The sequence below is a fragment of the Malus domestica genome, chromosome 11 (assembly GCF_042453785.1).
Source record: "Malus domestica chromosome 11, GDT2T_hap1".
Lineage (NCBI taxonomy): Eukaryota > Viridiplantae > Streptophyta > Magnoliopsida > Rosales > Rosaceae > Malus > Malus domestica.
The window spans coordinates 37,783,915-37,800,278 of record NC_091671.1 but is presented as its reverse complement, the minus strand read 5'-3'; the positions used below and the strand labels follow the sequence as shown (position 1 = coordinate 37,800,278).

Here is a 16,364-nt window from a genome sequence, read left to right as displayed (position 1 = left end):
GTGAAATGTTTGATTCTCGGCAAAGATAAGTTTGAACCACATTATTGCTAGCTTATTATGAGGCTAAGTCCATCATTTTTCTTTAATGTAGATAATATCATTTGTCCAAACTGTTCAACTAGTCCTACAATCTAATAATTAAACTTTGATCACATATTAACCAGATACTGAAAAAGCGATCATTCCAATAGTTAAACTTTGTAGACTAATTATTTCACCAATTGCTCAAGTTTATTTATGAGAGGAAAAGAAAAATCCAGTCGATTTCAAACTTGTCCAAAAAAAAAAATTACCAAAAACTTTGAAAGGCTATCTCACAGGTAGCTACTAGGGCGTCAAAAAACGAGCCGTCTGCAATGAGAAAGCACGCAGACGCAGGGCATGGAAGGAAAGAGGACCAACGTTTACTGTGATCTTCATCTCCATCGAAACAAGCACCCATCCATCAGATCAGATCAGATCCCACGTCTTTAAAAAGAACTTTGATGACAAATTAACGTTTATCAAATCAATAGATCATATCAAGTTTGTATGAAACAAAATTCAGAAGGAAGAGCGTCCTGTAATATCAAACATCACGGGAAAATTTGAATATGCATTGCGTTTGCTGCTCAGTTATCACGCTTGCAGCAAACATGATCAATTGACAACTGACTACTCACTGTCGTCCAATGCAGAGATATCTCTATGAAGTACAAACTAATTGTGATGCTCTTTCAGCCATAAAAAATTCGAAAATAAAATTCTTGTTCTCTTTTCTTATTTTCCTTGTCATTAGCTAACTGTTGTACGAAAATTTGAACTTTCAATTTTTTTTAAGTCACCTTTTCAAATCCATTTTTCGTTAGTATCAATTAAACTTGAAACAGTTAGAAATCTATCGGCTATTCAATAAATCTAATAGCTATCTAATATTTAATTAAACATTGAATATTTTTACAACGTAATCAAATAGTTAAACAATTCTTTATTGGGTTAATTTTATGCATAGGTAATTTAAAGAGTAAACTAAAAAGTAAAATGTTTCGATCTATATGAAATATTACAATAAAAGAAGAATAGTCGAGAATGTAAAATAAAAAAATTCAGCTGAGAATGTCAGTACATCCCCTTAAATCAAAATTCTAGTAAACCCAATAATTGAAGTATCGTGGCCTTTTCTGTTGTGTAGCAACAGTGTGTTTGAATTTTTGTTGAGTACTTTTTAGAACAAACCCCATCTCCCTCTATTCCTCCAGTCCACAGTCTACAGTTTTCTAAATTTTCTTTAGGGTTTTTAGAGAGAGAAGGAGACTCGGGGCTATGGCCACTGCAAAGCCGCTCTATATATCTTCCACCTGTGATACCTAAACACTGTTTTAGCACAGCCTATACAGATTGATAGCTGCAATAGCTGTTAATATTTCCAGTCCTTTTTTTGCCACATGCTGATGCCTCTTTAATTCACCGCTTAAGAAGAGAAGGGGGCTAGGGTTGGTTTTTATGAACCCTACCTCTTTAACATCTGTCTCATTTCAACCAATCCAAATGCAACATCTGTCTCAGTTCCACCCTATATACATCAACACATGCCCTCAGGTTTCTGCATCTCTTGCGTTCTTCTCCAGTCTCCTTATTTTTCCTTGCTCTCCCATTTTTATTTTATTTTTTATAAAATTTCATCTTCTTTTACTTTCCAAAAGAAAAAAACCATACTCCTTTTCTAGTTAGCCAATGGAGAAAGAATACCTTTCTTTTTCTTGCAAAAGTTACCCAATGGATAAATAATATCTTTTTTTATTTTCTTGCCAAGATTTGCTCTAGATTTAGTTTTTTCTTGGTCAATACTTTTGTTTAAAATCGTAATTTCATTATATATTGAAGTTTATGCAATATTTTCATAAACTTGTTATGACCCAGCTATATATATTTCAAGGATCAGATTTTTATAATCGCGGATGTTCTTTTATTTTTGTTAGCTCGTCGTGGATGTTCATGCACTATATATTTCTTAAACTTTTTTGGCCCTTATCATTTTTTTCCTTATTTTCATTCTGTGCTCCAGTAGCCCTAGCTTGTCGTAGATATTCATTCTCCTTTTGTTCATCCACACAATCTTGAGAGCAAGAGTTGACCTAGTCTCTGAGTAAAGAAAGTAAGTTCACAAGGGAAAAAGTGAAGCTGCCAGCATGATCTAGCTTTGGCTAAAGATGTATATAATCACGTATATATGTATCAGTTCTATTAACCCTGGCTAGGTCATGCTCTGACAGCTTCACTCCTTCCTGTTTTGGGGACCCAAAAAACACAGAAAGCCAACCATCCTCTCAACCTTTGGAACAAGAAAAGCAGCATAAAGTTATGAGATATCACTGTAAGTACATCATAGTATATTCCTGTGGTCTTAGATTTATTTGTCTTTCCTAGCATGCGTTCTAACTTTCTCTTTTTTGCTCCCAGCTTTTCTGTTTGTTCTTACTTTTTTTTCTAAATTATAAGCTGTTCGGTGATCTAACCCCCCTAACAGTGTAAGATTGACCCGCACCTCGAAGATGTTTATATGTAAATATAATTTTCTCGTGTAAATATTCCTGATGCAGATTGGGTATCTACACAGATTTTGGTGGGTGTTAAGATTTTTATAAACTGGTGTGTAGTAAGAATTCAACTCTACCAGTTATTTACCATGTACTTTGTTTTGTGTTGGCAGATAGATTCGAACTTAGAATTTTGGGTTCGATGATACAATATTAGGATTGTTCAATACTTTGTAACTTAGTTCCCTCTTACATCCAGTACAACTGTCCTTCTGAGTGTAGTAGACTTATTTGTTAGATAAAAATTACTATTACACCAAGAGAATGATATGTTTGTTTTTTTTCAACATGTATATGTGAATGGGAGTTAGAGATTTAACACCAAGTTAATATGGAAATAAAAATGCTCAGCCAGAGAAATTTATGCAGAGAAGTGTGAAGCTAGGCCACACTCACACAGCATATATGACTTTGTACAACCGAACTTGTGGTGAAATGTCAGGAGTTTTTATTTGTTTCTGTTGATGTGTTGGACTGCTGGTCTCCAAATTTTCTCTTAAAGGTTTGAGACTACAAACTATAATGGTGGAGTGTTTGATTGACTGGCGTCCGCACTAAGATTGGATGAGTTATTTAGCATCAATTCTTGTCTGAACTAAAACATTGGTTTAATCCAATGTGATTTGATTATTGCATCTTTTATATAAAGCAAAGATGAATAGTGCTTTTGGTGTCAACAAGTTCCAACAAAAAAACAAAAAAAAACAAAAATGCTTCCTAGACGAAATTTTTTAAAGGCATTCCAAAATAATGCATTAAACAAATTAGGGGTATTTTTGCTATTTTAACAATTAATTTTTGAGCTTTAAAAAAAAATTATTACATAGGTTAGAAATAATGTGATTCAATTTGTAAATTTTTAAATACGTTCAAAATGAGATAAGAATTATATGTTACATGTAGATAATAATATGATTAAATTAGTAGTAAAATGATTTTTTTCTAACAAACAATATGATTTATATTAAGGAGGAAATGATGAGTTTAGCTTTAAAATAGACTAACAATAATATGATTTAATTAATTATTTATTAAATATTATTATCTTTATTCTTAATGTAATTTCTTTAGAGGTTGTTTGTATTATGTGAATTTAGATGTTTTAATTAGTTTAAGAGGGATTTATTCTAGCACGATCTAAAATTTATTCTTTATTTCAAATATTTAACATTCTTTTTATTAATTTACGTATATAAATACATTTAAAATATATAAGTCGTGCGTAGCACGTTGTAATCAAAAAATTTCTTGTACATTCTTAACAAAATTTTTATCATGATCGATTTTATTATGTGATTTTAGTTCCTTTAATTAGTTTAGGAGTGGTTTTTAGGCATGATCTAAGATTACTTATTTATTTTAAATATTTTTTTTTTATCAATTTACGCATATGAATACATCTAAAATATGTAAGTTGTGTGTAACACTTTGTGAATAAAAAAATATCTAACCCTCACGCGGGTGCATGAGGGTTATTTATATATTGTTCGCAGACTCCCCCATGAACAGAGATTCTCTTCTCAGCCATATTAGGCCCACCAATCCATTGCCATATCTCTTGCTGCTTTTTCTGAAAAAAAGTCGGCTTGAAACTCCCCCTCAAATTTGTGCCCATTTTGGTACATCCTATTTACTTTTTCTCTTTAAATTGGATGATAGATTGCTGATTGACTCCTTATATGGAACGATGGATTAATTGTCACACATCTCGAAGTCTTGATTCATTAGACATCAATCTCCAAGGTCGATAGAGGGGCGCGTTAGTTAATTATGTTGTGTGTCCTCATCAATTAGGAGTTAAGAATACACAATATAATTGGATATCATTGTGCAAATTATAGATCATTAGGTTAAAAAGATTGTGTCGGGCTGATCCTATACAATATCATTGTGTAAATTATAACCTCTCAATCTTCTTCCTTCTTGTTTCCATTCGTGGACATCTTTACTTTTTCTCTGTTCCGTTTACATACCAAATGATATCTTATGGAACATATGGATGAGATGTGAATACTCGAAATAACAATAGCAAAAAAGTGATGTTGTGACTATTATTCATAAGTTCTTCAGGTAAATGAAGACATTCATCTTTATACACATACTATTAATTTTTAAAATTATAGGGTAAAATACACAAAACTACTTTAACTATTGGTGTTACGACACTTTCATACTTCATCTTTTAAAATTGACAATGTCATACCTCATATTACAAATTTGTGCCAATGTCGGACTTCTGTCAGTTTTTCTGTTATTTTTTTTGTTAAATGCTAACTTGGCCAGAGAGGACCCACTCATTAATCCAACTGGATTAAAAAATAATAAAAAATATATTGTAATAATTAAATATTCAAAAATTTAAAAAAAATTGTTAAAAACTAAAAAAAATAAAAAAATGGCCTAAGGGATTTGCCCTTCCCTTTCACCTGCAACACCAACCATTTTCTCCACTCGTACCTTCTTTTTTTCTTCGACAGCCACCAAAACCTATAAACCTTCCTCCACCCATCCCCCCAACCTTCCCTAACCCACCCCTATTCCCCACCTCTTCCTGTCCCTTTCGAACCCAAACCCTAAACTGGAGCAACAGGATCTAGAGCCTTTTTTCTGGCCCACAAAACTTTGGCGAAGACCGTTGACGTCGTGATGCGGTTGCAGAAGACGAGGAAAATCGAGTACTTGTAAAACGCCTTGTCATCGCCGTACAGCACTCTCCTGATCTTCTCCAGCAAGAAATCGAAGCAAAAGATTCAACATTTTCGCCGCGAAAACAAAGATCGATTTGAAGAATTAGAGAAATGTGAGGTATTAGGTGACCTGGAGAATGTCGTAGGTGACGAGCGTGGTCATGATTTCGGCCACTGCAAAAACCCCTTTCCACAGCTTGCTTGGCTGCGGAGCGCCCGACAACGGCGTCGTTTCGGCCATAGCACGATCGCGAAGAGTGTAGCTGATGGCGCTCGCTTGGAAACTTGTGACAATACGGTGCCGAGGGTTAGGGGTCTGTGAAAGAATCAAAGTGATGGGGTCGATGGCTTCTGTTTAAAAAGGGGGAATTAGGGTTAGGTTTGGGTTTGAAAGGGAAGGGAAGAGGTGGGGGATGAGGGTACGTTAGTGGGTTAGGGAAGGTTAGGGGGACGGGTGGCGGAAGGTTTCTGGGTTTTGGTGGATGTTGAAGAGAAGAAGAAGGTTGGTGCTACGGGTGGAAGGGAAGGCTGGATCCCTTAGGTTTTTTTTTTTTAATTTTAGTATTTTAATTTTTGAATATTTAATTATTAAAATATATATGTTATTATTTTTTAATCCAGTTGGATAAGTGAGTGGGTCCTTTCTCTGGCCACGTCAGCATTTAACATAAAACTGACGGAGGTCTAACATTGGGACAAATTTGTAAGATGTGGTATGACATTGTCAATTTTAAAAGATGAGGTATGAAAGTGTCATGACATCAATAGTTGAGGTAGTTTTTTGTACGTTATCCTAAATTATATTATGTTGAGCGAAATTTTATATCATTTTAGATCGGTGAACTCGACGAATCGCTTCTACAATAACATATCTGGTTATGAAACTTATCTGGTTATACAATAACATATCTACTTCATTTTCATGTCCTATCATATCAAATGAGACTTATTAATATGTTATAACAAAACAAATATAATCAGGGGCATTTTCATCATTTTAACAATGTTTTTTTAATAATTTATTTTTTGGTAAAGTGTTATTTATTTATATTTTAATTAGTATCTCACAATAGGTTAGTAATAATGTAATTTAATTTCTCTTTTTTTAAACATGTTCAAAATATCTTAAGAGGCGTGTAATGCCGGTTATAAAAAAAATATTTCGCACGCGGATAATAATATGATTAAATTAATTGTCAAAATGATTTTTTTTAAGCAAACAATATTATCTACACTAAGGAGGAAGGGGGGTGGACTTACCTTCACAATAAGTTAGCAATAATGTGATTCAATCAATTGTTTATTAAATATTATTTTTCCGATTCTTAATGTAAATTTTATAGAGATTGATTTTATTATGTAAATTCAGCTGCTTTAATTGGTATATGAGGCGTTTCTTTTAGCATGATCTAAAATTATTTATTTACTTCAAATATTTGACTTTCTTTTTGTCAATTTACTCATATAAATACATTTAAAACATGTAAGTCGCGCGTAGAACCAACCCATCTCAAAGTTCGAAATCTTGATTCATTAGATAAATCAATCCCCAAGATCGATGGAGAGGGGTTTGTATTAGTGAAATATATTGTGTATCCTCATCAACTAGGAGGAGTTGAGGATACACAATATAATTAATTAGGAGAAATGCTAAAGAGACTTTTAAAAGTGAAACTCTTCATAACTTTTCTATCACTTCATGTTTATGATATAATATTTTATAATGTTGGCACGCATGAATTGATGTTAAGCTATGAGATGACAGAGAATCCACAAAGAGTTTCACTTTTAAAAAAGTCCCCTTAACATTTGTCATGAACTAATTAAGCGTTGGTATGTGAGAAAGTTAAAATACATAATAATATACTTGATTAATTTGAAATACAATATTATAGTTACAGATAAGTTACTCTAGCTTGGAGAAAGATTTGCAATGGGTTGTATGTTGTACTTATACGCCTCTTTTTGTTTTTCTCTTCACTCACGTGACATATCACTTGAGGATCGAGAGAGTCACAAAAGTAGTATCCAGTTGCACTAAGTTTTAACTTCTTAAACATCTCATGAGAGAGGTAGAAGGTGACACTTGCACTTATGTTTTTTTCACAAGTGGGTGCCAATTTGGTGCACTGCTCACTGTCCCAGCCTTCAATATGAGAAAGATTTGCAATGGGTTGTATGTTGTACTTATACGCCTCTTTTTGTTTTTCTCTTCACTCACGTGACATATCACTTGAGGATCGAGAGAGTCACAAAAGTAGTATCCAGTTGCACTAAGTTTTAACTTCTTAAACATCTCATGAGAGAGGTAGAAGGTGACACTTGCACTTATGTTTTTTTCACAAGTGGGTGCCAATTTGGTGCACTGCTCACTGTCCCAGCCTTCAATATGATACAGTAGATTTTGTATCTTTCACATTAGCATAACATGTGTCTCTCCTTTTGAATATCTATGACATAAGGCAGATCTTCTTCTCTTAGAAAAACAGAGAGGAAGAAAATGAGAAATTATGTTCTCATCTCTCTTTTTGTTACTCTATTGATTAAATTTTTTTTTAAAATTTTTTATCAAGGTATTTAGGTATTAATAAGTGTCATTAATTATTTCAATAATACAATATTTTTTATTTCTAAATATATAATTTAGTATTAGAAATGTTACATTTGATATATTTAAATTTATGGCTAAATATTTATCATATATTTTTATTTTTAGTTTGTACCCATTTTTAGTTTGCAACCCTTTTTTAATTTGTAACAATTTTCTTTTCAGTTTTAATTTGTACCCATATATTAATTTTTTTTGTCCATATTTTTTAAGTTTTATTGTATTTGTACCCATATTTTTTAATTTATTTGCACCCATTTTTAATTTTGCTAAATGTATGTACCCATGCTAATTATATGTATTTATTTTATGTTTTAAAATATACCAATAGGTATTTTTTTAAACATGTTAAGAATTATGTGGGTACATTATTTCTTGCTACAATTTTGTGAAGAACAATATTACTCTAATGTTTATTTTTAAGTACTTAATACATTTTAAAAATATTATTTGAATTTGTTTAAATTTCATAATTTGTGGACATTAAATGCATGAGTTAAATCTTTTAAATGATGGTAAGGAATTCGATCAAAATATTTAAACAAACAAGGTTTCAATCTAACAATTAGGTTGATTAGGGACTGAAACCAAATGATCCAAGAGAAAATTAGAGGAAGATTCACTTCATGGTTTTTGCCAACGTTGATAGATGAAACATGTAATTAAACAATGAGTGACAGAGTGAGCAATAATGCAATATAAGATTGAAAATATCCCACAAGCCAAACAAAAAAAGATGAACAATATCTCATCATGTTGTCATATGTTAAATGTCTTATTCATGCATCCACACTTGTTTTTTAGTATAAAACGAAAAAAATAAAAAAGTGGAGATAGAGTGCGATATATAAATTTATCATAACCAGAAAGATCCTTGTACCAACTGCAACATCCAACCTAGCTTTATTTGAAGAATAGTTTATTAAGTTCCAGTTGCCCATTCGAACAAGCGAATAATATCTTATTTACAAATTTCAAGACCAATGTAAGCTTCTTCTTTGCAAATAAGATATATTTTTATATTCAAAATGTAGTTTTTATTTTAGTGGAGATCGCTTTAATTAGTATGTTAAATAGGCAGTTGTTATGGGTGAAGGAGAATTGATTGGGGTCGAATCTGTACCATGATGCATATGCATGATTATTTTTTATCAATGTGGTAAAATGTTGTTTGCATATTAAAAATGTTGTTAAAAAAAATATGGAGTTGGACTTAGGCAAGTTTGTTAGAACATTGTGTTCCTTCATCTGCGCCTAGTGGTAGAATCATAATTTTTTTCTTAGGTAGACAATTTTTAAGAGCTTATTGGTGGCGTCTAAGGATTGAAGAAGGAATTGTTGAAATGAAAGTAAAATTGGTGAATTTGGGTGAAATGAGTTTTCCTCAATTTCTCACGCTCGCAATTGTTGCCTATTGCAAAACCTACGGCGCCCGTCTTGCCCAACTGTTAGGTGGGCAAAATCCGATGGCTGGAGGGATTTTCAAGGTATGAGTGCATTCAAATTCAAATTTTTATCCTTATAATTTAGATAATTTACTATAGAAATCGCTTATATTAAAAATAAATAATTTGTAGTTAAAAAATAAAAATCATGAGTTTTGTATCCGAATCAAGCCAATATGTTTGGGAACTTTTCTTTAGAATATTTTGTTTTCCATTTTCCGAAACTTTCTCACTGGGATGACTCTGCATGCATCTATTGGTTCCATCTGCCCTAACCTACCAAAGGGATCGAAACAAATTCAAAGCCAACAGAATGTCAATATCAAAACCAACTTTATCAGAATATATTACAAATAATTTTTTATTTGCTTGTATCAGATTGTTCACTTTACACATTGGACTCCCAAACATTACTTGGCATTGTCGTTTTTAGGTTGCTTTTAATGTGTAGCTGACACCAATTAGGTTCTCAAGGAACAAGCTTTTCCACAAATCACATTCTATTTCATAAATTAAGGTAGGTCCATTTTCTTTTAGATTCTTTTAATGTGTAGCTGACACCAATTAGGTTCTCAAGGATCAAGCTTTTCCACAAATCACATTAATTCTATTTCATAAATTAAGGTAGGTCCATTTTCTTTTAGATTTTAGGTATTGAGGACAATATCACATGTTTACTACTTGCAATATAATTCTCTAAAAAGTCACATGTATGTATGAGTTGAATGATTTTGTGCTTCTAAAGCTTTGAAATCTAAAACATCTGAATTTATATTTTTTCTGCTCGTCTCATATTCATTTTAACTATCATTAAACAATTTGTGGGAATTTAAACGTTACAGTGTATTATTCTTATAAAACACATTAGGGTTCACTAATGCATTTCCACAAATGACATACATTTTTTATTTTTTCTCTCTAAATTGAGGAAATTTTGAATCTACTTTATCATCAGTCATTAATTTATGTAATTATTTATAAATTACATGTAATCATCTGTTTTGTGTCATCTATATGATTTTGTGCTCATGAGCGAAGCATCCAAATTTACAGTTTATTGCTCGTCCATATTTCATTGTCGAACTATTCGTTAGGATTGAGAATGGCTATTTTCTCCCTAACGAAAGAGAGGGAGAGATCATTGGTAATGCATGAAACCAAGAAGGAGAGGGAAAATTGTCACATGCGATTGTTTTGGTTGAGATGCTTCCCCTTTCCTTTTCTCCTAAATTTGCTAAGAAGCGTGCCAATGGTCCCCGATAAACTCATTGTGTTTTGAGCTCTTTTTTTGATTCATGTATGGTGTAGAAGAGAGACCCACTTAAAGTTGGTTAAAGCTCAAGGTAAATTATAGAAGAGGTCACTACCTTGTCTGCATGGTGGTGGCATAAGCCTGATAATATTCAATTTGTCTTACTTTGGACCACTGCCACATGTTCTTTCAACAAGTAATTGATCACTAATATACTATTACTAACCTTTAATTAGCCCTTAATTATAACAAATTCACCACAACTTAGGACTAACTCAGAGGAGTCTGAGACAGGAAGGCATTCTTTGGCCACTATTTATATCACCCTCTTCTCCTCTTCTCCAAACACATATCCTTCAGCTAAAGAAAAAACAGAAATCTCTCTCTCTCTCTCTCTTCCCCCCCCCCCCCCTCTCTTCTCCCTCATATGGATTAGGGTTTTGCTTTGGATATCGTGGACCAATAGCAGTTGAAGCTGCCAGCATGATCTAAACTTCCCTCTTGGTCAAGGAAAGATCAGATCATGTGGTAGCTTCACCTGTTGATGAGGATCACGAAAAAGAACACTCTCCCACTATCACAATTCTAGCCCTACACACCTGGCTAGCTTCTTTATGTGATTTTCTCATTTGGGGAATCATTATTCTGCTACAATTTCTTTCATTTGTGTGCCACATATGGTACTGTTTCATCATTTTTTTCTCTTACTCCGTCCTTTTCCCCCTCATTTTTGGTTCTAGATAGGATTTAACTTAATTTGTGGTGGATTTATTTTAATCAAGCATATTTCTTTGATTGTGAGCAGTTTTTTGTTGCATTAACAGAGCTGATAGTAGGCCTTCTAACATTTTATTGTTTGGAGTTATTGGCACTTAAAAAAAAAAAGTCATTATGCACCATTAACTAGTAAAAAAAAAAAGTAAAAGCGAATAAAAAAGTAAAAGCGAATGGTGACTTTTTTAGAGTGCTAATACAAATTATAATGATTTATCATATTTAATCCAGTTGGAGAGCTTTACTTTGCAAAAGAAAGCCATGACTTGGCCAATGAGAATCTAAAAAGGGTATATGCTGGGGAATCTTAGCTGCTTGGGGTAATATTCATATTACTGTTAGGGTTTTGAGTGACAGAATTTCTCCAATCCAAAAATGTTTGGTGCTTTTGAGATTCCATCTTATCCCTTAACCCTTATGCTTAAATTAAGCCCTTGATTGCACTAATCCCTTTTAGATGTTGTTTAATATGTTGGTTTTGTTAAAGAACAATTTAGTGGTATACGTCTGTTGTAAAAGCATGCATTAACAAGGGGGAAAAAGCACTTGAATCTTTGTGCATGGCTGCACTAGTATTATAAAGTTCAACTGTTCCATCATGTATATTAATTAATTAAGTCTCTTTGGATATATGATTGTTTAAACGTTGGAATAGTGAAAGTGCTTGTGAAATTCTGCTATTGAATCTGGGAAATCAGGTTTATTGTGAATTATGAGGTTCATTGTAAATTCCTATTCGTTTTTATGCAATTTTTCAGATTGGCAGTCATTATTCGAAGAACTTATATAGTATGATTTCATCGTCATGTGATGTCATTTTTCTAATAATACACTGCCACTTGGTGTCTATTGTCTTAACATTATTCGATCACAATGTTTCATTTACCATGTTCGCAGAAGGTGTAGCGCAAAAACTACACCCATCATAATAATATAGTAGGGTTTGCAGTTTATAGGAGCTGTAATTTTATCTAGGGAACTTTAACGAAAAGCTTCCCGGTACTGTTCATTTTAATAAAAACCCACATTTTTACACTAAAAAGTCAATCCTGATACTATTCATTTTACCCTTTATTTTGTTCTTATCATTAAAACTCAAAATTTTCAAGTTTTTTTCATTAGTTTTCATTTTTATCTATGCACGTAAGATTATGTGCTTAATTTTTTACTCCTTCAGTATTAATTATCTTAAAGTATTATATCTTTTTTTTCTTCTAAAAAAAGCGATAGTACGTATGCAGAAAATTTAGTGATATTGAAAAAAAGAAGTTACACTTATTTAAGGAGGATATAAACTTTACTACTTAATTTGCAAGGAAGACGAACGTAGGATCATTTTTTTCTTTTGGCAATTTTACATATATTTCACAGTAGATATATACCTTGTAAGTTACGACAATATAAATACTAAGGAAGGTGTCCAATTAAGTTGAACCAACTAGGTCCATTTGTGAAAACTTGCTCCCGAGTTGAATGATGTGTTGTATATATGTGAAACCTGAAATCTACCATCTACACCAATTCGACGTAGGATCTGCAAACTAACATGAAAACTCGACAACATTAAATCAATTAAGAAAACGATCCATCCAGGAAATAGAACTGCAATTTTTGTTTAGTGTCGGAACTGTATGTGCGGACAATTTTTTTGTCAACTTGAACTGAATAGAAGAATAGAAGAAAATGTTACCGAGATAGCAACCTAAGAGCACCAATAATTTTAATTGATAAGAATTTGATATGTAACTTTCCAATAAAAAAAAGTATATAACACAATTCTACAAATTCAATTATAAAGGTTTCATAAAGATACAAAAGAAAATAACCTACAACATGACCTAATGAACACAAAAATTCAATTAAAACAAAAGGAGGTCTGAGCAGACAACTACCATCAACATCACATAGCAGCACCACTGTGGCAACTCCAAGTACTGACCAAACGCCACCAGGGGCACCGCCGATACCACTACACCACAAAGGTCGTTGTATAAGATTACATAACCACGCAAATCTCAAATCCTGCTCATTCGAAACCTAACCATATAAACCCAAAGAGGAGAAACCAAAATCCAGACAAGCCCCAAATAACACAGCGAAACAACTGAGCAAATGAAATATTATGTCATTTTCACCACTTGGAGACCAGCAAGAACGAAATCCCGACGTCAGCGAAATCAACAAGCATGCATGTAAACAATAACATAGAAGGAGGCGGAACGAAGACCTAAACCGAAACCAAAGGAATAGTTTTGCACATCTTCCGCTGAATGAGTGATAAATCACTTTCACAATGAGTGGCGAAGATAAGTTTCAGATTGTACGTCTCAACCGAAAGCAAAAGCATAGGAGGCAACCAAGCTTATGGTAGAGAGAGGGGATGGGAGGAGATGGTGGATGAACATGGCGGTGACTGGAAGAGGGGAAAAAGAAATTCAGGTTAAGGCTAGGGATTTGAGATTCTTTTTGGGTAGATCCAAAAATTGAGGCTTAAGAGAACAAGTCTAAGATAGCTATAGGGAAATACATATAGTAAGAGACATAGCCCCTTTGTTGAGACAACGCTCAGCCAATTGGAGGGACGGTTACGCCCAAGATAGTTAACGTCTTTAGGGATGTGTGGAACTGCGCTTCCAATTCGTAGAGAAATTTTCGGTGTACTATGAACACGGCTTGGTATATGAAGTGTCATAATATAAGTTGTTAGAAGTTTTTTTTCAAGTATACCATTTGTATTATGACATTGGTATACTTTCACAGCACACAGAAACAAAAGGGGCATTATTGACCTTTTGAGTTTCGTTTGTGCTTCGAATCACTCAATTTCTTGAGAAAATTTTCAGTATGCCCAGAATATGGGACGGAACATATAATTGGTGGAAAAAAATTTCTTTCAAGTGTCCCCCTAACTGTATAATAACATGTGATTTTCTGCCCCGTATTTCGTACACATTGAAAAATCTCTCCGCTTTCTTAAGGATCCTGCAAATACATTATGTTTATTTGGCGCGCCTGAACTTCTCTCTCTCCACTGTATCGAAGAAGGATGCTTGGCAGTTCACAACGAACATGTAACAGTGCAAGTATTCATAAACTTACAATTTACTATTGTGTTTTTGCTTTTGCCTTTCCTTTTCTTATCGTTCAGTTTGGTAATTAATCTGATTCAAAAATCAGTAAATTTTAACTTTTTTCCATGTGAGTTCGATGAGAGAATTAGATTTTAGAGGATGGTGATGGGTTCTTATATATATATAAATTTTTTTTCTTTTTTAAATTAAAAGGGTGTTCCTTAACTGGCTTGCTTAATTATGAGTCTATTTGACTATGGCCATGGGTAAGGTGAGCCTCTCCAAACTCGGAAGAGGTAGATAACCGTGACTTACCACCAGTTATGCCAATTTTAAAAGTAATAAAAATAAAAAAAATAAAAAAAAACTCGTTTACTTAATTGTAACAGGTGATGGGGTTGAATGATTCATCTTCTCAATTGGAATTTTCTGGAGTTTCTGTGTGTAATTGAATTTTTTTTTTCCTAAAAAATTGTTGAAAATGATTAAATTGGTTGTTTTGAAGGAAGCAGCTTGATTTTGATTTATGTCAGAAATTGTTGCGCTGGTTAGGTATCATATTCATGGAATACGATTCTTGAAAGCTTGATTTTGATTTATGTCAGAAATTGTTGCACTGGGATAGGTTTCATATTCATGGAATACGATTCTTGAAATGTGAAATGGTTGACACAGGTAATAAAGTGAGGGAAGGCTATGAATGGGCAAAATCTTGGGCATAACCGTCGTAATGTCCCTTAAAAACTCTCTAATCATCAGGTGATGAGAAAGATAAAGAGAGGGAGGGATATTACAGCGGTTATACGGTCAAATCTCTCTTGTGAAAGGGATCGTTGCCATATCCGCCAGTAGTAGTTGGTTTATACAAGTAATCTCCAATTACTACTCCAGCTCAGTTCTTACTTGCTGATGTTTGTACACAAATTGGTTATTTTTTGTCTTTGTAATTAAATAGTCATAAATCATAATTAGGGTTTGGCAATGTTCAATACCCCTTACAATCATCAAAAGAAATGTGACTGTCAGATGATTTTACATGTTATTCATTGAACTTATGCAGAAGTGGGGATTAGAATTCATATACTAGATCCTTTCCGCTCTTTCGAGTCTTTTGTTTTAGCCATAGTCGATCCTGTCTATAGCTCCCTTCTTATTGTTGAATGTATATTGTACATGTATGACCGATATTATCTAATCTACCTCTTGCTCTTACACTTTATAATCTTATCTAAGTTAGAAAATGAATGATGGCTGATTAAATTCGACTGCTGATTTTCTGGTTTAAATTGTAATGTATTTCATGAGTATCAATGTACAAGAGACCAAGTATATAAGGGAGAAGAGAGAGGAAGGAGAGTTGGCTGCAAGCAACCAAAGGAAACCCTAGTGACTGGGTACATCTAGGCCTAATCTAGTCCTTAAATCAAGGAATTACACCAAACACTAGGTTAAGTGACTGGGTAAATCTAGGCCTAATCTAACCCTTAAATCAAGGAATTACTCCAAACATTAGGTTAAGCCACTAATCAATCAACTCCCTTAAATCAAGGGAAGATGGTTGTTTTACAAGTTTAAGATATAATGATGGCCTTGATAGCTAACCCTAGGGACCGAGAGTCTTTAAGGTTATACTTATACTTCAACACTCCCCCTCAAGCTAGATCGAAGAGGTTAATTGAGCCAAGCTTGCCCAAAAAACGATGAAATTGAACGGATGACATTGCCTTGGTAAAGAGATCTGTTAGTTGTTATGGCTTCGAGTGAATATGGTCCGGATGATTTGAGTTTAGACTTGAGCACGGATGAAATGGCAGTCCACTTCAATATGTTTTGTTCTTTCAGGTATCGTTTGGTATGCAGACGAGACGGGACGGAACGGAGAGGGAGCAAAGATGCCCTCGGATGGAAACAAGGAGGAAGAAGAAGGAGAAGGAGAGGTTATAATTTTTTG

The 16,364-nt window shown here is 33.4% G+C and overlaps 1 long non-coding RNA gene and 2 other non-coding genes across 3 annotated transcripts; all 3 read left to right on the top strand.

Annotated features, from left to right (window-relative positions):
* The first annotated feature begins 1,257 nt into the window (after window positions 1–1,257).
* Window positions 1,258–3,035, top strand: LOC139189730 (uncharacterized). The gene is made up of 2 exons (XR_011573598.1): window positions 1,258–2,353; window positions 2,440–3,035. It is a non-coding gene; the product is annotated as an uncharacterized lncRNA (long non-coding RNA).
* On the top strand, window positions 2,147–2,266 carry MIR167B (microRNA MIR167b). Its single transcript, NR_120893.1, has one exon. It is a non-coding gene; the product is annotated as a microRNA MIR167b (primary transcript).
* A 7,996-nt stretch (window positions 3,036–11,031) lies between the features above and the next one.
* MIR167C (microRNA MIR167c) lies at window positions 11,032–11,112 on the top strand. The gene has a single exon (NR_120894.1). It is a non-coding gene; the product is annotated as a microRNA MIR167c (primary transcript).
* The last annotated feature ends 5,252 nt before the right edge of the window (window positions 11,113–16,364 follow it).